Here is a 25,730-nt window from a genome sequence, read left to right as displayed (position 1 = left end):
AGTCATAGTACTACTGCGGAAATTGAAACATAACTAACAATTGACCTTCAGCTGTTTTGGAGCAATATACACTCCTGGAAATTGAAATAAGAACACCGTGAATTCATTGTCCCAGGAAGGGGAAACTTTATTGACACATTCCTGGGGTCAGATACATCACATGATCACACTGACAGAACCACAGGCACATAGACACAGGCAACAGAGCATGCACAATGTCGGCACTAGTACAGTGTATATCCACCTTTCGCAGCAATGCAGGCTGCTATTCTCCCATGGAGACGATCGTAGAGATGCTGGATGTAGTCCTGTGGAACGGCTTGCCATGCCATTTCCACCTGGCGCCTCAGTTGGACCAGCGTTCGTGCTGGACGTGCAGACCGCGTGAGACGACGCTTCATCCAGTCCCAAACATGCTCAATGGGGGACAGATCCGGAGATCTTGCTGGCCAGGGTAGTTGAATTACACCTTCTAGAGCACGTTGGGTGGCACGGGATACATGCGGACCTGCATTGTCCTGTTGGAACAGCAAGTTCCCTTGCCGGTCTAGGAATGGTAGAACGATGGGTTCGATGACGGTTTGGATGTACCGTGCACTATTCAGTGTCCCCTCGACGATCACCAGTGGTGTACGGCCAGTATAGGAGATCGCTCCCCACACCATGATGCTGGGTGTTGGCCCTGTGTGCCTCGGTCGTATGCAGTCCTGATTGTGGCACTCACCTGCACGGCGCCAAACACGCATACGACCATCATTGGCACCAAGGCAGAAGCGACTCTCATCGCTGAAGACGACACGTCTCCATTCGTCCCTCCATTCACGCCTGTCGCGACACCACTGAAGGCGGGCTGCACGATGTTGGGGCGTGAGCGGAAGACGGCCTAACGGTGTGCGGGACCGTAGCCCAGCTTCATGGAGACGGTTGCGAATGGTCCTCGCCGATACCCCAGGAGCAACAGTGTCCCTAATTTGCTGGGAAGTGGCGGTGCGGTCCCCTACGGCACTGCGTAGGATCCTACGGTCTTGGCGTGCATCCGTGCGTCGCTGCGGTCCGGTCCCAGGTCGACGGGCACGTGCACCTTCCGCCGACCACTGGCGACAACATCGATGCACTGTGGAGACCTCACGCCCCACGTGTTGAGCAATTCGGCGGTACGTCCACCCGGCCTCCCGCATGCCCACTATACGCCCTCGCTCAGAGTCCGTCAACTGCACATACGGTTCACGTCCACGCTGTCGCGGCATGCTACCAGTGTTAAAGACTGCGATGGAGCTCCGTATGCCACGGCAAACTGGCTGACACTGACGGCGGCGGTGCACAAATGCTGCGCAGCTAGCGCCATTCGACGGCCAACACCGCGGTTCCTGGTGTGTCCGCTGTGCCGTGCGTGTGATCATTGCTTGTACAGCCCTCTCGCAGTGTCCGGAGCAAGTATGGTGGGTCTGACACACCGGTGTCACTGTGTTCTTTTTTCCATTTCCAGGAGTGTATTATGAAATACTGGTCACGCTTTTCATGTGGTTTCAGCGGCTCACAAATTTAGTGTGCTTTCTCATAACTTTGCTAAGCAGAATCCCCCAATAGTTGAAGCCAAGAAGTTCAAAATCAAGATCGGTCACTGCATCGGAACGAATTGGTCGGAGGCATCGATGGTTGTGCGAATACTGGAAGTCCTAGTAGTTCTCTACCATATCAGGTTAATACGTCATGTAGTGATGTCAGTGATGAAATAAGACACTGCTAATGTTGTAATATGCCGCTGGAGTTACGAAAATTTTTTATATGGATCTGCTGTCAGGCGACACGGAATGGAACACTATTGGTTAGAGTGTGTTACTGCAAGGAAACGATTAACACACGGAAACATAGAAGCGTCAGTGTAGTGATAAAAGTAATCGAGAAAGAGATTAATATAATTTCGCTAGCCGTATACTGTGGCAATCAACATTTTTCCAAAATGTTACCAATTTTCTCTGATGAAAATGTCCATGTGTTTGACTGTAGTAGGAGTGACGGAGATATAATACAGTGAGCGAAGTTTGTAGTTTCCGTAGAGGCAATAGTGTCAGCTTACGATTCAGCCAAACCTCTTTTGCTCGGGATGGACTTTCTACACATCTTCCGCTTCCTGGACATGTTCAATATTTAACAAATGTTTGCTACTAATATTGCAAATGCCTTTCAACAACTTAAGGAGGAACAGTGCAATGTACTACTTCGCACAGCAGTCTTATTTGTACGTAATAGGAACTTCTATGCAGTGAGGGACTGAGAAATGTGAAGTAGTAACAAATTTTCAGGGCCTTGAAATTAGAGCGAAGTATGTGTAGAAGTCCTTCCGCTGCTTAAAATAAAGAACAAAACGAAGTGACTTCTGCAGACAATTTATAATTACTGTCGCTGGACACTGTAGCCAGATGTCACTGACAAGATGGTGTAAAATGTTTGACGCTTCCGGACAGCCCGTTTTTCTCGCATCGGCTCGTTTACAGTGTGATTCATAACCGCGGGGACGATTTTGCTTATATCTCCTGTGGCACGCAAACCAAACTTACTCCTTGGTGTTGTATAAGCACTGAGAAGTGTTCCTCTGGAAATATCATTTGATTTAAACTCTTGTGAGATTGTTCGCCGAATGACTGATGATAACAGCATAACAGCATCCAAATCCGACGGAGGGAATGGAAACAAGGAACGCGGAAGTGAGTGCTATAGGACGTGACTCACTGTGAACAACCACAAAGTCCTCCCTCGTGTCGTATCTATGCTCAAACCAACTTCCGCATGAAGAGTAAACAAAGAAAACAATATTCTGATCCGCATAATTATTTCTCTAGAGAACGTAATAGCGCCCCCATTTTCTCCTGAGCATTGGGTCTAAAAACAGAGGTGTCTCAAAATACTGAAAATATTTATCTGAACCTAATCTTTGGTAGGTGGTAAATGTGTTTGTTGTGGCAGCTGAGGAAGTTAGAGCGTAACATGTATGTCGATGTATAACATGCTCCTTCGCACTGATGTATAGTCGCGAGTTATCAAAGCAGAGTTCATTTACATTTTAAAAATCAAGATGTGTCATTAGAAACTTCGCTTTAGTCCAGTGTGGTACGAATGGGAAGGGTAAAATGATTTTAACTGTGGATTTTTTTAAGGAACTACTCTGTATTTCGTCTGAAGCAATTTAAAGAAAGTACGAGAAACCTGCGTGGATGAAGATTTAAAACTTGTTCCATCTATATATGGAGTTAACGTCTTTACCACTTCGCAGCTTAGATAGGTCCTCTTTGACTTGGTTGTAGAACGATTATCGGCGCAAGCGAGCCGAGGACTCGCAATTTGTCAAGTGCATCGAGAGGAACGGAGCTGAAAAGGATGGTGGCGAACATGATTCGTGGCAAAACATGATCAACGAAGAGTAATAGCGGAGGAAAAGCAATCCTCTGAACGTAAAAAAAGGATTGTAGATCCATTGTAACCAAAAAGTGGCGCCATAAATCAGTCACCAAGTAGGACATTCCGTATCAGCTATCATATAACGATGACAATTGCACAAACTGAACATTCATCCACTGCTGACAGTCTCTAAAAGCACGATCATCACGAAAAACGCTGAGGGTATTTTCGTTCTGTCGTTACAGCTACGCAAAATGCGAGCTTTTTTCATCAGACGCGTTTTGCTTTATTGAGGTAAAGCAGGATTAGTGGCCTGTAACAGATTTACTTACATTCTGATTTGCTTTAGGATAAAAAACCAGTTCGTTAACATTATGTTTCGCACTTACGGCGATTTCTGCTTGACTTCTCGCCTACATCGGGAAATGCCGTCTGCTAGCACATCGTTGACGTTTTTCTTCTTTAGATACTGATATTTGGTCTAATTTTAGTTGCTCTGCAGAACTATGCATTTTTTATGTTTTACAGAGCACACTTTTTCGTGCAACACTGTTTTCTGTTTGTTTTTATACTTCTAAATGCGTATTACAGTTTGTGTTTTGTAGTGATTCACTCATAATTTTGCTAATATTTCATCTTTGACCTATACATTTTTTTATTATTTTATTGTATGTGTGTAATTGTATTTAATAATATTGCTGTGTATTCATATGTTATGTGACAGTAGTGAAGGAACAGTGATGGAGTTTTTTTGTGGGGAAAGTAGACGCAATGATGAGTGGACATAAGCGCACAGTAGTGTCATGGTGTGTGAGTTGCAGGAGAAAGTGAGGAACAAGAAATGAAATGAAACTGGGAAGGGTGGGGGTCGGGTGGAAGCGAAACGCGTCTGGCGAAAAAAGAAAGGCAGACACGTTTTTGTAGTTGCAACTACAGAACGAGAATACACTCAAAAATCGTAAAGCAACTACGGACAATATGGCCACACAAATTATATTGTATATTGCTGAGATCAAACACAGTCGACGTATAATGATTGGAAGGGAGCAACATGGATCTATATATCGTCTTTCATCTTGTTGCTAAGTACAGGTCAGTTTTATGTTCACTAGTGACGCGTCCCTCTCCGCACGGATAATATTAAGTAAGCTGAACAACGATCTGACGTATCAGAAATAAATGATATACACAAACCTTCCTCCTGAGTCAGTCTATCTATTAGTGAAATCCGTATTAAAACCCTTGCGGTACTTCTTAACATTAGCCTTCACATTCAGACAGAAAAATTCAGCAGAGGACATTAATTGACAATATGAGTAATTAAAAAATTCCTGCAATGTATAATATGACTGTGAAACATGTATTTATAGTTAGTTTAGACTTAAAAAAATAGATGATAAGGTACACAGTTACAGAAAAGTGTAAGTCATCGTAGCATATTCTGTAATGTACTTACTTGCTGGAAAACGAACAAATTTATGTTTAAATTTAGAAATTAGTTGTCAAGACACTTTAGTAAAAAAGGACCTTAAGTCATTAATGCATATCGTGCACAATTTAAATGTAACTAAAATAACATGTGAAGAATAATTACAAGATCTGCTGAATGGAATGAACAGTGTCATGAGTGTAGACTCTGGATTGAGAGTAAATCGAAGAAAACCGAAAGTAATGATCAGTAGCAGAAATCAGAACAGCAAGAAACATCACAGTTGGTGATCAAGAAGTAAGTTAAGGAATTCTGCTACCTAGGTAACAAAATAATCTATGATGGACGGAGCAAGGAGGATGTAAAAAGGAGACTACCACAGGGGAAAAAGGACATTCCTGGCCAATAGAAGTCTGCTAGTATCAAACATAGGTCTTAATTTGAGGAAGAAATTTTCTGAGAATGTGCATTTTGAGCATAGCATTGTATGACAGTGAAACATGGACTGCAGAGCGCGAAGTGGCCGTGCGGTTTGAGGCGCCGTGTCACGGACTGCGCGGCCGCTCCCGCCGGAGGTTCCAGTCCTCCCTCGGGTATGGGTGTGAGTGTGTGTGCGTGTGTGTGTGTGTGTGTGTGTGTGTGTGTGTGTGTGTGTGTGTGTGTGTGTGTGTCGTTCTTAGCATAGTTAGTCTAAGTAGTGTGTAGGTCTAGGGACTGATGACCTCAGGAGTTTGGTCCCTTAGTAATTCACACACATTTGAAATTTTTTCGACTGTAGGAAAACCGGAACGGAGGAGAAACGAAGCATATGAGATGTGATGCTATAGAAGAATGTTGAAAATTAGGTGGACTGACAAGACAACGAACGACGAGGTTCACCGAAAATCGTCGAGAAAAGGAATGTATGGAAAACATAGACAAGAAGAGAGGACATGACGATATGTAACAGTTCTGTCACTAAATGTAATTGGGTTTTCTCTTTTTGATGCTAGTCAATTGTCAGGATGAGCATTACTGCAAAGTGCATTTGATTCTAAAGCATTATGTCAGGGTAAAAATACTAAATAAATTAATTTTTCTCTCTCAACAACATGTGGGCAGGGTGGGTTCTTCCTTGGCTCGGGTACGAGGTAGAATGAAACAGCATTTTTACATAAGATAACTTTTATTGAAGATTTGTACAACTGTTCCCTTCCTGGATGTTCTGGCTCGGAGAGCGGCAGCTGTGTCGTTTGCGAAGCCTTCTGCTGCGGCAGCGGCGGCGCCTCATTACGCGTGGCGGTGTGTATCTCGTGTCGCCGTCTCGCCCAGTTGACTGGAGACGCGCATCGTGCTGTGGCCCGTTTAATTATTGAGAGCGAAGTTGTTCATCGGACGGTGATACCTTGGATGTGGCGTCCCAGTGTTTCTCTTCTCTAAGCGGCCGCGTGTGTCAGTGTTGTGCGTCGGCCAGCGGAGCGGCGCGGCGGGGGAAGGCCAGTGTTCCGAACTCGAACAACGGACTCCAGCTTGCCAGTCTTCGGCTGTCAGATCTTCATCCCAGCTCACAGGTAACTGCTGATGTGAGGCCGTCTCCTTCACGTCCTCAAGAGTCACCCGGGTACGTAAAAATCAGACTTCAAATACCTTTTAACTTCTGTCTTCTGGCGCCGAGGCTGCTGCTTGCTATTCCATTACAGCGGCGGACTTGGTGCGCCTGTGCATGATGTAGTCTCTTCTTGCATGACGGTCTTCAGCACCGAAACCGACTGAAAACTACTGCTACTCTTCTTCTTTCCTTGTCGGGCCCACTGCGTCTCGCGTATTTATTCACTTCAGTTCACTGGAGGTGAACGACTTCACGGTCATTGCCTCGTCTGTCACGTTGAAAAGCTTCTCGAAGAATCTTCTTAACGTCGGTCATTGGCTCTTGGAATGTAGGCGAGGGCCTTTGCTCACATATGACAACTGAGAAACACGTGAGCCGGTCGGGCGATGCCCTGACGGCTGAATCGACAGCTTCTCCTGAACGTGCTATGCTGACTTGCAAGCGCCGGCCGTTCCCACTGCTGCTTTGTCCGTCGTTTGCCAGTGTGTAATTCTTCTAAACTAAACTAAGTTTTTCATTTATTTTCTAATTTCTCTAATTTATTTACTTATCTTAAGTACCACTCAACAGATAATACATGTGTTAAAACATCGGACGCATGTACAGGAGGGAGCTGTATAGGGTAAAATCTGTAGAGGAAGACAGAGATTGGAATACATTCCACGAATAATTGAGTATGTAGATTGCAAATGCTGCTCTCAGACGAACGGGTTGGCACAGGAGAGGAATTCGTGGCGGGTCGCATCAGACTAGTCAGAAGACCGATGACTCAAAAAAAAAAAAAAAATATCTCTTATACATTGAGATCAAATTGTAAGAAAGAAGGGAAAGTACTATATAGAATAAAGAGAACATGGGATTGAAAGAGTCTGCGAGCCCTCTACCGGCCCGCCCATCGCACAGAGAGTTGGGGGGGGGTCTCCTCTTGGTAGTGCTACAGAGAACATTAACGCCAGTCTCTCACTTTTAACGAAGACATTTTAGACGGCAATTGTCAGTTCTTCTAACAACAACTTATGAAAGCACGTATAGGACGATCTGTGACTAATTTATGTGTAAGAACTCTACTATGATTTCAACTGCAGACAAAGCCGCGTATCAGGGAAACAAAAATAGCACCGTATGACGGTAGTAGAAAGACAATTTCTTTTCATTTTTTTGTTTTTGTTACTACACAGAAACAATGTAAAACACTCAACGTTTGTAGCTCTAAGTTTACTACGAATTCACATTTCCTTAACAAAATTATCCAATAAAATGTATTTGGAACAGACTTACTATGTATTTGCTTAAATAACTACACTCGCTGATGACTACATAAGCTACTCATAGCATGAAAAGTAAAAAGTGTTCAAATGGTTCAAATGGCTCTGAGCACTATGGGACTTAACTTCTGAGGTCATCAGTCCCCTAGAACTTAGAACTACTTAAACCTAACTAACCTAAGGACATCACACACACTCATGCCCGAGGCAGAATTCGAACCTGCGACCGTAGCGGTCGCGCGGTTCCAGACTGTAGCGCCTAGAACCGCTCGGCCACACTGGCCGGCTAAAAATTGTGTTACCCCTTATAGTATCTGCACTCACTTAACTTTTATGAGGGTGAGATCGCTAATTAGTAATTTGCACCTTCAATTATAATTTATGCACAACTAGCGACCAGCCCGACTTCGCACGCGGAGCATTAAGTACTTAATTGGACGACTTTCTTGACGTTGTTGTTGTTGTTGGTCTTCAGTCCTGAGACTGGTTTGATGCAGCTCTCCATGCTAATCTATCTTGTGCTAGCTTCTTCATCTCCCAGTACCTACTGCAACCTATATCATTCGGAATCTGCTTAGTGTATTCATCTCTTGGTCTCCCTCTACGATTTTTACCCTCCACGCTGCCCTCCAATGCTAAATTTGTGATCCCTTGATGCCTCAGGACATGTCCTACCAACCGATCCCTTCTTCTAGTCAAGTTTTGCCACAAACTTCTCTTCTCCCCAATCCTATTCAATACCTCCTCATTAGTTACGTGATCTACCCACCTAACCTTCAACGTTCTTCTGTAGCACCACATTTCGAAAGCTTCTATTCTCTTCTTGTCCAAACTAGTTATCGTCCATGTTTCACTTCCATACGTGGCTACACTCCATACAAATACTTTCAGAAACGACTTCCTGACACTTAAATCTATACTCGATGTTAACAAATTTCTCTTCTTCAGAAACGCTTTCCTTGCCATTGCCAGTCTACATTTTATATCCTCTCTACTTCGACCATCATCAGTTATTTTGCTCCCCAAATAGCAAAACTCCTTTACTACTTTAAGTGTCTCATTTCCTACTCTAATTCCCTCAGCATCACCCGACTTAATTCGACTACATTCCATTATACTTGTTTTGCTTTTGTTGATGTTCATCTTATATCCTCCTTTCAAGACACTGTCCATTCCATTCAGCTGCTCTTCCAAGTCCTTTGCTGTCTCTGACAGAATTACAATGTCATCGGCGAACCTCAAAGTTTTTATTTTTCTCCCTGGATTTTAATACCTACTCCAAATTTTTCTTTTTTTTTCCTTTACTGCTTGCTCAATATACAGATTGAATAACATCTGGGAGAGGCTACAACCCTGTCTCACTCCCTTCCCAACCACTGCTTCCCTTTCATACCCCTCAACTCTTATAACTGCCATCTGCACAAATTGTAAATAGCCTTTCGCTCCCTGCCACCTTTAGAATTTGAAAGAGAGTATTCCAGTCAACATAGTGGTAATAAATTATATGCACGAAGCTTCCTTGTGAGTCACTCTATCTAGCAGTATGAACCGTATCAAAATCCCTATAGTAGTTCCTGGGATTAAGCTAAGCATGCAGACAGAAACAACACGGCAGGACTTTGATTTATAACATGCACAGATATGCACTGAGTGATGAAATTCCTGGGACAATGAAACGCACATATGCAGGTGGCGACAGTATCGCGTACGCAAGGGGTAACAGGGCATTGCATTGGTGCAGCTATCATTCGTATTCAGGTGATTCACGTGAAAAGGTTCCGACGTGATTGCGCCCGCACGACGGAAATCAAGAGATTTTGAACCGGAATGGTAGTTGGAATAGACGCAAGGGACATTCCATTTCGGAAATCGTTATAGAATTCAGTATTCTGAAGTCCTCAACATCAAGAGTCTGCAAAATTTCAGGCATTACCTCTCACCACGGACAACGCATTGGCTGACGGGCTTAATCCAACGACATAGGGCTGCGGCGTTTCCGTAGAGTAGTCAGTGCTAACAGACAGGCAACACTGCGGGAAATAACCCAAGAAAACAGTGTGGGATGTAGGACGAACACATGCGTTAGGAGAGTGCAGCGAAATTTGGCGTCAATGGGCTATGGCAGCAGGCCACCGATGCGAGTGCCCTTGCTAACAGCACGACATCACCTGCAGTCCCTCTTCTGGGCTCGTACTCATATCGGTTGGACCCTAGACGACTGGAAAGCTGTGGCTGCATCAGATGAGTCCTGGTTTCAGTTAATAAGAAGTGATGGGAGGGTTCGAGTGCGGCGCAGACCCAACGAAGCCAAGGGCTCAAAGTTGTCAACAAGGCACTGTGCAATCTGGTGGTGGCCCAATAATGGTGTGGACTGTGTTGACATCGAATGATCTGGGTTCTCTGATCCAACTCAACAGATCATTGACTGGAAATGTTTTATGTTTGGCTACTTGGAGACCATTTGCAGCCATTCATGGACTTCACATTCCCAAACAAAGATGGAATTTTTATGGATGACAATGTCCCATGCCTACGGGCCACAATTGTTCGCGATTGCTTTGAAGAACATTCTGGACAGTTAGAGCGAATGATTTGGCCACCCAAACCGCCCGACATGAATTCCATGGAATATTAATGGGGCAACGTACAAAGATGCTACCACTGCATAGAATACTCCCTTGTTTCAGCTAGCGGCTTCTTATCTTGTAGTTGTCCTTTTCCTGCTTTGTCCTGTAATACAACATCAGTCATTGTGGGTAGTTACATTGTTTTTGGCCGTCATCAGTGACGCTAAGTCCATTGACGAATCCTTAAAACTGAGGCTGAGTTATTCGGGTGAAGCTGTAATTGTCGCCTGAGACGTTATACCGAGTGATGATACCTAGTGATATTTCCAGACTGAGAGATACAGCAAAGGTCCTGTCACATCGAGGGAATGGCGAGGGATGAGAATGAAATGTTCCGACGAGCCGCTGATACAGTTTAAAATAGCTGCAAATTACAGTTCTTATATTGTGAAGAACTTCTTGCTTGCCGACTGGTCCCCTGATGCGTGTAATGAAAAAGAGTGGTTTTTATAAATGTTCGAGGCCTGTCAGTGAGGCCTCCCCATAGGCCTATCCAATAAAGAAGCCACCCCAAATATGGGCGCTTTTCAAATTCTTCACCCAAATTCTACCGGACTCTTTCATCTCACATTCCTGAGGCGTCAGCTACTTCGCACTGCTGTAATCACCCATCATTCAGTACCACTTTGTGTACTTTTTCGATGTTTTGGTCTGTGGTAGCGGTACTGAGATGTTCTCGACGTATTTTTTCCATAAAAGCCGGCCGGTGTGGCCGAGCGGTTCTAGGCGCTACAGTCTGCCTCGGGCATGGATGTGTGTGATGTCCTTAGGTTACTTAGGTTTAAGCAGTTCTAAGTTCTAGGGGACTGATGACCTCAGAAGTTAAGGCCCATAATGCTCAGAGCCATTTTTCCATAAAAGGAAAATTCTTCCGATTAAAGGATAATGTAAAATAAAATCAACTACCAGTCACAATTGAAGGGTGTTTATTTAAGTCGCGACTGGTTTCGGACGTATGTCCGTATTCACAAGGTTAAACATTCAGTTTTATGTTTCCGCATTCAGTGGTGGAGTTCACTATTGAATGTAAAATGCAAATTACATGAGGTTGACAATCGAGAAATAAATGAAACCGTTCTAACTTCAAATGGCTGTAAGCACTATGGGACGTAACATCTCAGGTCATCAGTCCCATAGACTTAGAACTACCTAATCCTAACTAACCTAAGGACATCACACACATCCATGCCCGAGGCAGGATTCGATCCTGCGACCGTAGCAGCAGCGATGTTCCGGACTGAAGCGCCAAGAACCGCTCGGCCACAGGGGCCGGGCCATTCTAAGTGACAAGAGCTGAAAGTACTTATATACAGATGGATTATCCAACTCTTAATTCCACATTTGTTACCAAAGTAATCTTTCGAACGACCATATTGTGATTTCCACACATTAATGCCACCTAAAATGTTACAGATGTAGATGAGACATGAGCTTCCATCATCCAACGCGCTTCCATTCGAATACAGAAATTACAGTCAAAGGAATATGCAATTACGATTTGGTTCAAATCATTACTTTGGCGACTGTTTGGTCATTCTAGCTATATCAAAGTATGTTCAACTACTGAAGCAGTTTATAAACCCAAGATTATTTCGCATAGCTGTGGTTGCTGTACCAACAAAGTTGTCGCTACTGTCACTTTGCCCCATCCAGTGGTTTCACTTATGTATCTCTAGTCAGCCTCAAGTACATTGCCTTTAAGGTAGAACTCTACCATTGAATGTAAAAACATGAAACTGAATGTGTAGTGTTCTGAAGCTTCTGAGCTCGAAATCTGCCATGATTTAAATAAACAACCTTCAACTGTGACTGGTAACGGATTTTATTCTTCATTATCCGTTCTTGACATAGATCGTCATCAAGAGAAATGTGGCCACTTTGAATTCGTTTGTTAATTCCCGAACTGTTGAAAATTACAGACCTTCATCAACTTCAGGAGAATTTCTTTACCGGAATAAATTGTTCAGAACCAAAGAATTTTATGATGGCATGATATTACACTTACTATACCGTGTAAGCAAAACTATTTTGCCCATATATTGGCAAATGACTTCCGCTATTGAGCTTCATGTACGAACATAACAAAAAAAACTTTTTCGGTATCATGCTAGAGGAGAATATTTTGCAATGCCCCAATAAAATGTAGCTCTGTGTATTTCTACCTATTTTGTTCTAAGACTTGGATCCTTTTGTGATTCAACAGCATGCTAGAGGTTTTATCGTCCATTAATAACCTGTATGGTGCTGCCGTCTACAAACACGACCCATATATGGAATTGTGTCCCCTCCTCGGTGAGCACTTGCAGTGACGCTGTATTTTATTGCGACTTAAATGGCAGCTAACCCTTTTGCAAGCAAATTAATAAAATTTGCAGCTAAGATTACAAAGCCTTATACCAAATTTACTCCTCCTCTAAGGATTTGAGGGTTAGCAACTGGACTAAAGCTATACCGGCTTTTCATACTACTGCCAAACCTTTATGGATTGTAATAAAAGCCGTTGAGGAAAAGAGTAACATATAGTCATTTATGACTAGGACACTGCGAGATATTTCCCTTGTTCGTTTCAAAAGGCTAATCCCTGCATTCGCGTCCCAGCATTGACCGGTGATTGGATTTGAACTTCCTTCTTTCCGAATGCGGGTTTAGTGCCTTACTCATTGCCTCATCTCGCTCCATTTATAGTCTATGGCAGTAGATCGCAGCATAACAAAATGATCGACTGTCTTCATAGCAAAATTTAACGCTTACATCAGCCCTGACTCATACACACCAGACAAATTTATCAGAATTACCATTGGTCCACCATTTCAAATGAAAGGCGTCAGAGAATCTTTAGGGAAAGAATTCAAAGCATATATCCCATCATTTGGCTCCTATTAACCTAACACTTTCATTAAGAAATCTGTCTCTACTTTTACCATTAACTGAAGTGCTAATAGTTTACTGCCATTAATTATACAATGAATCAAAGCATTTTAATGATTAAAAAGGCGGACAACAGCTTCGTGTATTTTTAAAACAAAACAAAAATGCCCATTTATAAACCACACGCAGATATAATGTGTTAAAGATTAATGATATTTTTGTAGCAAAATCTCATTTCTTTCCTCATTCGTAGGTTACACGCAAATCCCAAATAGCACATCGGTTCGGAGTGCACGTTATGATGTCCCCCGCCATAACAGGTTGCGTAAGACAGAAGTGGCAGGGCACGCCACTTACAATAGAACCAAGTCTATTAAAGGAGTGCTGTGTTCAAACTGTCCCTCGGACTGGGGATTAGCTTCATATAGATTACACTTATGATGACTGTTACAGTAAGCTCCATGGGTAGATTGTGGTGGCTTCGAATTTGGTAATGGTGAATACAATATGAAGGATAGTCACGGCAAAAATCGGTGGTTATTCACGTCCAGACAATTTCAAGCGATATTATTTAACGTGTGTGACTTCTTACCCCCTCCAGAGAGAGGAACTACCAGCGTGTCTGTTACACACTCGTTACCGTGGCTTCCTGGCTTGACTGAGGCCGCCTTGAAACTTTGCCAGCAAGTTGCGAAGCGATTCACCTGCGCATAAAAATTCCAGTAAATTCAGGTCGCCGTTCAGAGACACAGAACAGTCCTCGTATCGCAAGTAGATTGTCCCCATCCAACAGGACAGTACTCAGTATTTAATTTTGCTCATTAGCTTTGTCTAACATGTAGACGCCGAAGTGGGTGTTTTACGAAGGTCAGAATTTTTCGTATTGATAAAGTTTTGACACATAGTAAACGCTTCACGTGCAAACACATTACTGCAAAAACTCTTTGTGCACAGCTGACAGAAGTCGTGAGATCCAGTCCCTCGTATTGTGTTAATAACATAAACTTCGAAAACATTTATCGAAGACCACAGTCAGCACATACTATATGAAACGTTTTATATAGATTTCATATATATATATATATATATATATATATATATATATATATATATATATATTACTATCTTAGCAATTGAAATTAGTTTATCTTAACTGCCAGGAGTCTTTGGAATGACATAAGCATCTGAATATGAAATTGTTAAGTTGTGGTGTGCTTTTTACCGAGTTCTGTGTGCCAGACAACTAAATTTCCAGCAAAAATGTACATAAATACACCAATGAAATTATTTAAACATGCAAATCATTTAATAGACATACTAAAATAAATGTATCTTCCTGTGCATGATTGTATTTGGATACAGAACCTCCAGGTCACACGTAGCAAATGAACATAATCACACTTCAGATTAATTCAATGTACATGTAACTGATAGCACCTGATAATGACAGCAAGCTACCGAAACGCATTGTGTTAATTATTAGTAAAAAACGACTGAAGTAGCGGAAATTATTTCACAAATTTACAGTGCAATCGCTCCTCAAAACATTCTACATAACGTAGATATATTTGAGCGATACTCTTATCACTTGTGACTCACATGTATGATGAGCAGGCCTACAATGGACAAAACGTTAGTCACTGCACGGTAATGGCATGTAAAACAGCCTATAGTGTTGATAACAGTTTTAGTTCGGGGTGGAAGAAAGTACACAAGTTTCTCCAGGGCTGCCATATTCAGCCGAAGCCATCATGTAGATCTAACACATTACTGGGATACTGACTGTTGCATTTCACCTGCTGTTGTAAATAGTGGCAGAAATATTTTGAGTTACTAAAATCGGGGCCAGGCGATGTCCGATAGGGTACCCACGTGTTTTTCGAACCAGAAAACTAAACATGCAGCGCTGTGAACATGGTTGTTGTCATCAAGGAAGATGGGAGTGTCTAACACATAGTCACCGTGAAGATGCAAAAGAATCAGCAACATTTGGTCACAGAGAATGCTGAAGTAAACGTCTTGGTTCATGCTCTCTGTAACCTGCATGAGTGGGCCCAAATCATAGTACAAAAAGCACCTTCAAAACATCACAGAACCGCCTACAACCTGAACTCTACCCTCCAAACGCTATGCAGTTAAAGAGCTCACTGGACCATCGGTGCACCCGATGCGTGTATGAACCGAAAAGAAGTAAAATCGCGGCTTGTCGGACCACACTAGACCCTCCAGTTAGCTATTGTCTGGTTTCTGTGTTATTTGACTCATTGGAAAGATACAACTGTGAGCAATACCATTTTGCAACACCAAATGTCCACTGCATCCATTTTACAACTTTCGCTAGTTGAGACGGAACTGCATGCTCTGACAGCCGCGATTCCTGTAGAGTTTGAAACCGATCGTCATTAACACGGCGTAGAACTCGACGGTCAGTTATGTTTTACAAGCACTGTTCTTACGCGGTGTTACGTGGCCGTGAGTGGTACTCCAATCCTCACAGACACGTTGGTCAGGCTGCGCTGAAACTCTAGCAATACGGGTAAATTCATTGACGCGTGGCCGTGAACACGACCAGACATAATACACTAGCTCATTTCTGCTATTCTGCAATGTCTCCACGTTGACCCACCATCGTGCTTTGCTTCCGTACAACCGACTGGCTCCTCGCCCTCGGATGGCGAGTAACAGATCACGCGGTGACTACCCAGGAGCGAGAGGTGCAGTGTATTTCTGAGGAATTCTTCCCTGGACAGCATTGGCAGTGGCATCCTATAAATCTAAACTTCTTGCTATCTTCCTATTTTCTTAATATTTAGATCGTTAATTTTAAGTATTTCCCTTCCCTGACTAGTTTTACGTCTACAATTATTTAAAGTTGCAACACTGTTAAATTTTAAATGAAATCAGCTTGATATTATATAGGAAGCAGTAAAATAAAATCGAGACAGAGAGAGAAAGATACGTAAACTGTTTATTATTTTAGAAGTAATCGTTATATAATTGTTAACACAGTAAAGCGACCACTGGTACAAGTAGTATATCTTCTACAACGCTCCATGCTAGTCAGTGCGATTTTTTAAATGTAGTATTTTGTGCCGATCTTATTATACCATTATTCGACCAGTTGTTCCCTGTGCCACACGAACAAAGACAGCCGGAAAGTAAATAGAGAGGAGCTCAACATCCTTGAAAGAAGAGTGACGAGATGAAGACTAGGCTCAGTCAAAGGTGGTAAAGAAGGACATATGAAGAGATACAAGGCGTGATGGTAAACCGGCAAATTAGATAATAGTCGAGAAGTAAGCCAATCTATTGGGCTGGTGTGCGTCAATCACTTTTGAAGCTCTTTGTCCCGAGGTGAAATGTCTTCCACCAAGAACAAGAACTTAAACAAGCTGCGTTTACCAGGAGTGTAAGAAGAGGCTCCAATACGTCAGAGATGGTGACAGCGCGTGGTCTAGAGGGTCAGTGATCGCTGAATGACGCTGACCCCTAGGGCAAGGGGAGCGAGAAAAAGAAAAACAGGAAAAGGAAGAAGGATTTCAGATGACATCTCGTCGACGGCGAGGTCATTAGGAACGGAACACCAGCTCCGTCAGACGAGGATGGGCAGAAAGAATCGACTGTGACATTGTCTGACGAATCAGCTCCGAATTCACCTGGGCTGGTTTAGGACAACGGTAGAAAATATAAAGCGGAACAGCCGAATTGACTTGGACATTCGCAGAAACTGAAACATCAAAGAAAAAACAGGCTACAGCACTGTGTATGGAAGCGTTAGAACTATATGGTAAATATAATTTTAGCTTGTCTATCATATACTGTCACTTACATGCGCCATATTTGCAACAGCTTGATATCATGTGCAACGTCTCAGTATATTTCAAATAAGATACATTTCTTCGTTTAAAATGTGTCTACATGCTGGCCATTCACATAACTGGAGTTTTGCTTAAATCTTAAACTACAATAAAATTTCATTATTACTTTTCAATTTACATGAATTAAGGCACGCCCTCTACATGAGGTACCTTACCCAAGTTCCTTTTGTGACTGTTACGTGTCTATACAGCGTTACACCACTTTCAGTCTCGCTGTATCGTCACCAAGACGAAATTGTTCTTGAAAGTAAACGGACTAAGAACCGCTGGAGCCCATGAATATTTAAAACAAACAGGTGCCGGCCGCGGTGGTCGTGCGGTTCTAGGCACTTCAGTCCGGAACCGCGGGACTGCTACGGTCGCAGGTTCGAATCCTGCCTCGGGCATGGATGTGTGTGATGTCCTTAGGTTAGTTAGGTTTAAGTAGTTCTACGTTCTAGGGGACTGATGACCTAAGATGTTAAGTCCCATAGTGCTCAGAGCCATTTGAACCATTTTTAAAACAAACAGGAGCTCAGTCGACAAATAATCAGAAACAACTGTAACCAGTTTCTTTTATTTATCTTCTCAGTAAACATTTCGGAGGATTATATCTCTATCATCAGCCGTAACTGTTGAAATATTGTAATGTAGGTGATTTGTGGGAACGATTTTTCAGGTAATCTGTAGTATTTATGTTGGTGATCACGAGCTGCTTTTCCCAATCGAATTTACGTTTCACGACACATATTGTATGAAACGCACAAATTGCAAAAATGTAGCTATAATCCTTCGATACCTGTAGTGAAACGAAAAATATAAGTGACTACAGGTAGTTACAATTAACTTTACATGCAAACATTTAAGGTTAGGCTTTACCGTGACTGTTACCAGCTTTTATTTATTTCCACGACGCGTTTCTCAGGTTTAAACCTCCATCATCGGGTGGATTTACATTAGTTAGTATGACATTTGTGTGTGTGTTGTGTTACGATTTTTTGGTGGAACTTGTGGCACTGTCTCCATTGCTGCACATTGTATGAAACCTGTGACCATTGGAGACAGTGCCACAGGTTCCTCCAAAAAATCGTAACACAACACACACACACACACACACACACACACACACAAATGTCATACTAACTAATGTAAATCCACCCGGTGATGGAGGTTTAAACCTTAGAAACGCGTCGTGGAAATAAATAGTTACCATTACTTGTATTTATATTAATATTTATAACTGTCACGATTAGGCTTAAGCTAATATGTTGGAACTAATAAAGAAAAGAGGAAGAAAAAGAATTGTGCTGACAAATGCCTTTTATCTTTTGTTCTGCTTCCTGTTTTTAGTTTCGTCTTAAGAATAATGTTCCTCGATTGAAGGTGGCGTATGTCAGCAGAAACACGACACGAAATACATGTAACAGTTACCTTTCCATCAGAGGTGCATCTGAATCCGATAGGAGGTGTGGCGTCGAAACAAGTTGCCTCAATCGAAAAGTTATTACGCAGCTGTGCCGCGCACGCTTAAAGTGTTCTCACTAACCAGAATTATATTAACAGTAGTACAAGTGAAATTCGGGTTAAGTGGTTGATTCGGTATCAAAAAAGCTAAAAGAGATGGAAGCATTCAAGAGAAATTTAGGTGTAGGTGATCTGTGGGAACGATTTTTCAGGTAATCTGTAGTATTTATGTTGGTGATCACGAGCTGCTTTTCCCAACCGGATTTATGTTTCACTCTACACATTGTATGAAATGCACAAATTGCAACAATGTAGATATAATCCTCCGAAACCTGTAGTGAAACTAAAAATACAAGTGACTAGAGGTAGTTGCAGTTACTTGTGTATTTATATTAATATTTATCACGGTCACAATTAGGCTTAATCTGATACGTTCGCACTAATAAAGAAAGGAGGAAGAAAAAGAATTGTGCTGACGCACGCCTTTTGTCTTTTGTTCTGCTTCCTTTTTCAGTTTCGCCTTAAGAATAATTTTCCTCCATTGAAGGTGGCATATGGCAGCAGAAACACGACACGAAATACATGTAACAGCTACCTTGCCATCAGAGGTGCAACTGAATCCGATAGGAGGCGTGACGTCGAAACAAGTTGCCTCAATCGAAAAGTTATTAGGCAGCTGTGTCGCGCACAGTAAAAGTGTTCTCATTAACCAGACTGTCCGCCCCCGGTAGCTGAGTGGAGCAGCAGAACGACTAGAGACAGTACTGCGCGGTTCAATTATATTGGCACATGGCACACTGAGAAGAAAACTGGCCCCTACCTGTTGGCACCAGTTATGACTGGATTATGTTAACGTAAAAAAAAAATCACAACGATGGTTAACACCGAAACCGATTCAGATACTGGTCCTTCGAATGGTCGACGCAAGAGAAATACATGCCGCACACAGTGGCAGAAATGGTCAAGATTGTATGGCTTTCTGCCAGATTTATGATGCGACACCGCGTGCTGCAGGGATTGTGATGATAACTTCATTTTCACTCCCGCCCGTGACTACGATTGTCATTTACTTTACTCATGTTTAAAAAAAGAAAAAACCAAAGAGGGCGGCCTTTACGTTGATTTTATGGCTTCCATCTTGTTTTTGCTGTCTCGATACTTTTCTTATTCCTAGGACAGCACAATTGTACGAATAAAGATTGTTTGTTTACTCTGCCTTCCTGTTCCCAAACAGAAAAAAGTGGTCGCGTTGTTGGACCATAAGGCGGAGGAACCACGTTTTTATTTTTATTTTATTTTTTCTTAAAACCGAATAAAAGAAAAATATACATTTATTAAAAAGAAAGAAAAAAAAGAAAAAAAAGTTGGTAGAACAAAAAGTGGTCAGCGCGACGGAATGTCAATCCTATGGGCCCGGGTTTGATTCCCGGCTGGGTCGGAGATTTTCTCCGTTCAGGGAGTGGGTGTTGTGTTTCCTTAATCATCATCATTTCATCCCCATCAACGCGCCAAGTCGCCGAAGTGGCGCCAACTCGAAAGACTTGCACCCGGCGAACGGTCTACCCGACGTGAGGCCCTAGTCACACGACATTTACATTTATTTACTAACCAGAATTATATTAACAGTATGGAAGCGAAATTCAAGTTAAGTGGTCGATTTGGTATTAAAAAAGCTAAAAGAGCTGGAAGCATTGGACAGAAATTACTATGAAAGGTAACTACAAGACATTCTACAGACTGACATTGAAAGAGGCATATATATAAATTAAAAGAACCATGCAGACAAGAGCGACCGCGAGAAGTACGAGATGCTGAAAACATGATACATAAATTAGGCGACAGTTTCACGGCGAGCTTTTTGAAACAGATTAGAAAAGCGTCGGCAGTAAGTTGGACGCTGTCTGTGATACTCACTGCGGTGAGCGGTAGTGACGGACGCCTTTGCTTCAGCGATACGGCGAGCCGGCGGCTTGGCGCGGACCACGTCCAGAACGAGGGTCGGCAGCGGAGAGCGCGAATCCGGAGCGGGCGGAGGCTACGCGGGCCACTGAGCGTCTGCGGCCGCGCGTCGCACGTCACAGCGTGCCGCCTGCAGCCGGCAGCCGGCAGCGCCCCTCCTCCGGCGTCGCCGCTGCGCGCGCCACGGCGCAAGTCCGCCCACCTTGTTCGTCCCGTGTCGCAGCGACCCCGATGCCAAAACGTGGGTCACTGGCCCCCCGCCGTTGGCGCCAGGTTGCCCACTACATAACCTCCCCTACAATTAGACAAGTAGCCCGTGCACAAGGCAATAACCGAAACCTTCTAAAATACATACACTACTGGCCACTAAAATTGCTACACCAAAAAGAAATGCAGGTGATAAACAGGTATTCATTGGACAAATATATTATCCTTGAACTGACATGCGATTACATTTTCAGGCACTTTGGGTGCATGGATCCTGAGAAATCAGTACCCAGAACGACCACCTCTGGCCGTAATAACGCCCTTAATACGCCTGGGCATTGAGTCAAACAGAGCTTGGATGGCGTGTACATGTACAGCTTCAACACGATACCACAGTTCATCAACAGTAGTGACTGGCGTATTGTGACGGCCAGTTGCTCGGCCACCATTGACCAGACGTTTTCAGTTGGTGAGAGATCTGGAGAATGTGCTGGCCAGGGAAGCAGTCGAACATTTTCTGTATCCAGAAAGGCCCGTACAGGACCTGCAACATGCGGTCGTGCATTATCCTGCTGAAATGCAGGGGTTCCAGGGATCGAATGAAGGGTAGAGTCACGGGTCGTAACACATCTGAAATGTAACGTCTACTGTTCAAAGTGCCGTCATGCGAACAGGAGGTGACCGAGGCGTGCAACCAATGGAACCCCACACCATCACGCCGGGTGATACGCCAGTATGGCGATGACGAATACACGTTTCCAATGTGCGTTCACCGCGATGTCGCCAAACACGGATGCGACCATCATGATGCTGTAAACAGAACCTGGATTCATTCGAAAAGATGACGTTCTGCCATTCGTGCACCCAGGTTCGTCGTTGAGTACACCATCGCAGGCGCTCCTGTCTGTGATGCAGCGTCAAGGGTAACCGCAGCCATGGTCTCCGCGCTAATAGTCCATGCTGCTGCAAACATCGTCGAACTGTTCGTGCAGTTGTCTTTCAAACGTCCCCATCTGTTCACTCAGGGATCGAGACGTGGCTTCACGATCCGTTACAGCCATGCGGATGAGGTGCCTGTCATCTCGACTGCTAATGATACGAGGCCGTTGGGATCCAGCACGGTGTTCCGTATTACCCTCCTGAACCCAACGATTCAATATTCTGCTAACAGTCATTGGATCTCGACCGATGCGATCAGCAATGTCGCGATACGAGAAACCGCAATCGCGATAGGCTACAATCCGACCTTTATCAAAGTCGGAAACGTGGTACGTATTTCTCCTCCTTACACGAGGCATCACAACAACGTTTCACCAGGCAACGCCGGTCAACTGCTGTTTGTGAATGATAAACCGGCTGGAAACTTTCCTCTTGTCAACAAGTTGTAGGTGTCGCCACCGGCGCCAACCTTGTGTGAATGCCCTGAAAAGCTAATCATTTGCATATCAGAGCATCTTCTTCCTGTCGGTTAAATTTCGCGTCTGTAGCACGTCATCTTCGTGGTGTAGCAATTTTAATGGCCAGTAGGGTATATTAATGTATACAATCTCATCAAAAGTATCCGGACACCAATTAGTGGACATAAATACCCATATTATTCCTCATTTAGTGTTTTATTAAGCGCAATTAGTGGACCACCCTTACCACGAAAAACGTCGCCATACAGTAACAGTACTGCCTCTGTACTTCACTGTAGGCACTACGCGTGATGACAGGTAATGTTCTCCAGGCATTCGCCAACCTCAAACCCTTTCACCGGACTGCCAGAGGGTGTAGCGTGATTCATCACTCCAAGTCACTCGTTTTCAGTCACCCACTATCCAGTGGCGTCGCTCTTTACAGCACCTCTAGCATCGGTTACGAGGAGAACACGACAAGTGCCACAACCTTATTTCCTAGAAACTGTGCTGAGAGGAAGAGGAGTCAAAATAAGCGACGTAGATATTGAACTGTTTCTGAGAAAACGATCGTCAAAGTTTGCGACGGAACTTAGATGTCTACCAGCGAGTGACAAGCCCGGCGCAACTGGTGGCAGAGTGCCTAGCGTCGTAGTTTCTCTCTGTTTCGTCCCGTGTAAGAAAATCCACGATTGTATTTATTTATTTTGTTTTTTCCATTTATCCACCTATGTGCGTAGAGGTCTACTACACTAATGTTTCTTATCAAGTTAAAGGATACAATGGCCTGATGTTAATTATAAAATAGGAACTGAGTTTCACAATATGCATCATACATTTATCATATAATGTATGCGTTATGGTAATTTCGGCCATTACAATCTTTTTAAATTCTCATATTCTTATAAAAAATTTTAATTCTTATATTTTATTCTTATGTGTATTTTCCAGCAAGTTTTGGTGAATTCTGTTGGATCTTACCGATCGTAGAATCATTTGAAACGTAGAAATTCCGGACAATACCAGCGCCTCGCGAAGGCACGTTTGCCACAGCGACATTTCTTCATATGAATTTCACTCTGCAAAGGAAAGTCGTTAACACTCCTGATATTTCACACGTTGGCAATAATTTCGCGGATAACCACACGTAACGAAAACTGGCAGTTGCTGTTGATTATGAAGCAAGAAGCATCAAAAGAATTTCACCAAAAACAATTTCAAATAATGTTCCATTCATTTACTGTCTATTTTTTAATCCACTAACCATGGAATTACTAAACGAATAATGACAACGTTATTTTATTATAAATTGGAAAACATTCGTGTAGTAATCTTCCATGGACATGGGTAGACAAATTAAAAACAAAAATAATAAAAAAATAATAATCCGGTTTCGAACACGGGGAACAAAATTGTGCCACCGCTGCACTTGAACTACGTACGCGCTAAAAGGCCCATAAAGTACATCTTAAACTTTGTCCGTCATTTTCTCAGAAACGGTCGAGTATGTACAGGTAAGTCAAGACACGTCTTAGCTTATTTTGAACCCTCTTCCCCTGAGGGAAGTTTCTGGGAAATCTGGTTATGAAACTTGCCATATTCTCCTCGTTAGCATTGCACCACTTTCTTTTCACCTCTGCGAACAATCACTGCAGTACTGGACTGCTGGTAGCACTTTGGAACCCACGAGTGATTCCATTCGCTGAATTCATGTAATAATTTACAACCAGGCTGCACAATCCTCGTCGGTCGCTGTCCTTCAGTACCTGAGGACTGCCTGGTCTCGGTTTAACTGTGGTCGTTTCTCCAGGTTTCGACATCACAATACCAGCAACACTCGAGATGGGCAGTTTTAGAATGGTTTAAATGCCCCTGATTGTTCTTTTACTCAGGTGACCAGCCCACGTTCGAAGTCACTCAACTCTCCTGAGCAACCTATTCTGCTGTCGCTTCTTCTCTACTGACAACATTATACTCCCCCCCGCCTTTTATATGGACGGATCCGCCTCTCGTGACATCTAGTGGTCAACTTCGCATTACATAGGGATGTCCAGGTACTTTTCGTTACCAAGTGTGTAATGGCATAAGTGAGTAGGAGTCCCCCTTCGGCATTTCGTCCGCCTGGTACAAGTAATTTTATTTGACGCCTCTTCGCCGGCTTGCGCGTCGAAAAATGTCTATAAAACGCATTACTGTAGAACCTAGTTTATCAGGACTATGCTGGACCATAGAGCATGCAGATCATCGAAAATCGGAAAATTCAGAAAAAATTTAGTGACGTTAATTATTTGCCGTAAACGCACACGTTATACATATTTTCACTTAAACACACAGATATTACATTACTTTACATATTGTTACCGTATATTTAAAAAAACACTGTTATTTTTATGTGGTGATATAATCAGTAAATTTCCTTCGAACCAGATTCGTATTTCGTTCACGTGTAACACGAACACGCAGGCGACTAAGCAGCAATATTTCGGCCGAAGTAGTGGCCACCTGACGTTCCAGATTATTTTGTAGCCTCGTCTTCTTCAGCTAATCCATCGTCACTACCGATATTGTCTGCAGATGAACAAACGGCGATAACTTCATCAGCAATCACCCAGTCATGAACACCGACGTCTCTGCATCGGGGAATGCTTGTAAATGCTTCAACTAACTCTGATGGGTCGACATTGTCACGAATTACTTTATTGAGTGCGCAAGTAGCGTTAATGGTGTCACAAATGGCTAGCTATAGTGCATTTAACTTCATGCCCTTGGCCTCATTTTAGACTCGTAATAAACGGAGGGATTGAGTAGTGTACAACTCAGTCTTAATTTGTTAACTTACACGGTACCAGGATCCTTGAACAGTGATTGACAGAGTTTAAATTTTATGATTATCACTATCAATTGTTGGCACTATAAATTCCATAGTATCAAATATTGTACAAATACTATACTAAAGAAAAGGAGATAATGGACGGATACGCGGACTTCCCGACTATGGCATTTCCGGCCTTACTGTGGGTGCTACATATACCGAGGCACTTCCGACCAAGCGGTTTTGCACCTTAATATTGTCGACCAGAGCTTCCTGCACTCCTAGTTACGCCAGTCATTCAACAGCAGCGGAGTTGTCACGATCAGTCAGGCAGTACCCTCGCCTACAGCCTTCGTTTCCATCAGTCTCATACTGCTTGAGTTCTACACACTGTGAGTGGTGCAAATACAGTAGTTATAATAAAGAAAGGGAAGACGTGCCTTCACAAGTAGGTCATCGCTACCGAGTGCACAGCAAATATGATGAGTATACGATTTAGTTTTGAGTGCACTCCAAAAGTGTAGACGTCGTTTAAAAATTGCAAATGGCAGAATCTTTGTTGAACAGCAACATTCTTGGCTACCTGACGAAACAGATATGCAGATTAAAAACCGTATTCCTAACTACAGGAGAAAAGTTCGCGAAGAAAAGAGTGTCTGTTTTTTTTAAAATTTCTGAAAAGAAATTTCCAGATTTGAGAGATAAAGTTTTAGATTTCGCTGCAAATATAACAAATTATGAGAACTCCAAGGTTGACTTGTATATAGAAACAAGAGTAGCTATCAGGACGACGCAGAATGCTTGCTCTAGTTCGGAAGTTAGACAAAAACAAAGACATTTGATATTAACTTAATGTAACAA

The 25,730-nt window shown here is 43.0% G+C and overlaps 1 protein-coding gene across 2 annotated transcripts in view; it reads right to left on the bottom strand.

Moving 5' to 3' along the window:
• The window catches only part of LOC124785435 (carboxypeptidase D-like), a 156,284-nt gene extending 135,743 nt beyond the window's left edge, over window positions 1-20,541 (bottom strand). For both annotated transcript variants that reach the window (XM_047254181.1, XM_047254182.1), the window contains exon 1: window positions 20,409-20,541. The gene's annotated coding sequence lies outside the window, so the exon portion shown is untranslated. The remainder of the gene's footprint in view (window positions 1-20,408) is intronic.
• Window positions 20,542-25,730: the final 5,189 nt, after the last annotated feature.

The sequence above is a fragment of the Schistocerca piceifrons genome, chromosome 1 (assembly GCF_021461385.2).
Source record: "Schistocerca piceifrons isolate TAMUIC-IGC-003096 chromosome 1, iqSchPice1.1, whole genome shotgun sequence".
NCBI lineage: Eukaryota > Metazoa > Arthropoda > Insecta > Orthoptera > Acrididae > Schistocerca > Schistocerca piceifrons.
This window is presented reverse-complemented; position numbering and strand designations above follow the sequence as displayed.